This window comes from Aplysia californica, unplaced genomic scaffold (genome assembly GCF_000002075.1).
Source record: "Aplysia californica isolate F4 #8 unplaced genomic scaffold, AplCal3.0 scaffold00019, whole genome shotgun sequence".
NCBI classification, from domain to species: domain Eukaryota; kingdom Metazoa; phylum Mollusca; class Gastropoda; order Aplysiida; family Aplysiidae; genus Aplysia; species Aplysia californica.
In genome coordinates this window covers 1,845,711-1,848,322 of record NW_004797289.1, presented here as the reverse complement: position 1 = coordinate 1,848,322, position 2,612 = coordinate 1,845,711, and positions in this window count along the sequence as shown.

Genomic DNA, 2,612 nt, shown 5'->3' with positions numbered 1-2,612 from the left:
GAGAGAGAGAGAGAGAGAGAGAGAGAGAGAGAGAGAGAGAGAGAGAGAGAGGGGGGAGAGAGAGAGCAAGATAAAGAGAGATAGATTAAAGAAGAAGAGAGAGTGAGAGAGAGAGAGAGAGAGAGAGAGAGAGAGAGAGAGAGACAGAGAGAGAGACAGAGACAGAGACAGAGACAGAGAGATAGACAGAGAGAGAGAGAGAGGGCGCAACATTACCTTAACAAAGTAACAGACTGCTTCCTTGTAGGAGGCACTCTTTGCTCATTAATACACTTTTTAATTCTTCAATTCTTGTTAGAGTACTCGGTGCAGAAACGCTGTCTTGAACCAACTTCTACCATAGGGACATATTTTATCTTGCATTTCTTGTTCCTTTTCTTTGATTTCATTAACCCGTCCTGTACCGATCTTTGAAATGTCGCTATCTTTTTTCTTTTTTGTGTGTGTGTGTGTGTGTGTATTTCTTCAGAAATTGGTGTTTAATGAGTTTCTTAAGAAATCCTAATCGTATTGCGCTAGAAAGAAATGTCTACCCGCATCAAAGCAGCATACAATAAATCAGCTCCTACTCTTTACCCCATAAGAATTTCCTGGCAATAAAAGTTTCACGGTAATTAAGCTCAAGAGTAGCACTATGGTGGCCGCCTGATATTGTGCTCAAAAAACGATTCCATTGGGTGGTGTAATGTGAAAACGACTTCTCACTTCCTTAGAATTACAAAGTTCTGTCTGCCCAGTACTAAGTTTTAAGAAAGTTGAAATAAAAAATATATCAAGCTTTTTCGAATGGAATTATTTGAATATCTTGAAAACGGCTCCGAATAAGCTTACGATTTTGATAGATCAGATATAACATTTTTGTTTCTGATCTCATGGTCTTAGTACCGTAACTCAAAACGACCAAACATGTCAGATAGAACTTTGTAATTTTAAGGTAGCCAATTATACACTAATTCTTTTCAGTAGACGAGAAAGAAAAATGTGCTTTGTTTAGTTTTTATTTTCCTTAAAAAGAGAAATGCCCCGCTTATACACTTCTTCCTTTTCCCAGATTTCGGCCTGAGTGCTTGTAGTAACGGCCAGACAAACTTGGTCCGCCAATGTGGCACGCCGGCTTACATGGCACCGGAAGTGACGAGCAGCACAGGTTACAATTGTGCAGTGGACATGTGGAGTTTGTGAGTTCTAAAATTTATTTCATTTTATTTAAATTTTGGGTGCTTATTTTTAATCTCACTTACCCCTGGATACGCATCCTGTAAAGTAAATAACTTTCAACCAGATTGGTTTCGGTAACCTTTATTTCGCACAATCATTCAGTTTAGAATACATGGGTCGACTGAACCCACTTTTGCTTTGTTATTTAGACCAGATTTCAGTTATTGCCAATTCTCCGGAAGGGGGGGGGGTGTCTTTGTTTTCTTTAAGGTGAGTGTGGTTTCTTGATTGGGTGAAAATGATTAAAGCGGGCAAATGAATAATAAATAATATCATTCAATTGTACAGCACATACCCCTGCACGACAGTAAGCTCGCTATGACTATGTGCTTTACACCCCTCCTCTCGTCCACAGAGGTGTGAGTGTGGTAGAAGTTCTCTTGGGCCGCACCCCACGGCTCAGCAGTGTCCACAACAGGGGGAACTACCCCAAGCTGGTGCAGCGCCGGGATATGTTCGCCAGTCTTCCCAGTTTATCCAAAGGTCGGTTCTTAGAACAGTAAAGCAATTGTAGGCCTAGATCTACATGTTTTACACCCCCATCAAAAATAAACAAACAAATTAATTAATTAAAAATCGACACTCGACACGTTATAAATCGTTAAGGAGGCAGGCGGCTTCTGTAATGCCTGCGAGGGCCAACTCAGAACCACGCCCGACATGTTACGTTTCTCGAAAAAGATCAGAGATTCCTGGTAGGCATTTATACAACTTTAGTAGTAGATGGTCTATGAAAACTGACAGCACCACAGCCACCATCTGGACTGGATGAGTGAGTTCAGATAATATTTCGTGTCACCATCAACGCAGTTCTGAGAGAGATGTGTACAACGTCCCACTAAAAAGACGGGGAAACTCGATAAAGTTTCTCTCCTATCGGAAATCGAGCTCATGTCTTCTGCATGGAATGAAAAAGTGCTTAAAAAATAATCACAATACCATAGACACAGGTAGGTCGGTTCTTGGAAATGTAGTAGTTAAAGTTTCATGACTCTGTCGGCATGATTTAAACAATTTATGTAATGGACCAACCCAGGTGGTAGTACAGGATACATCCCAGCAGAAAGATACAGATACACTTTATGAAATGTCTTCGCCAAATGAGAGTCAAACTCACGTCTTTATTGAGATGGAAGACAAACGATCACGGCACAGTGCTGCCTTGGGCTCCTCTTTGTGTTATGCACACGTATTAGATTAAGATGCCCTTTACAACCCATCCACCCCCACCTCTCACTTTTTTCCATCAGTGATCTCTGATAAAATTATCCACCTTTCATGTGGCATTCACTATGTCTACAAATAGTTCAAGTTAAAGAAAAAGAAACAACAGTAGTAAACATGGTTCAGAGAGAGTGGGAGGGGACAGAGAGAGAGAGAGAGAGAGAGAGAGA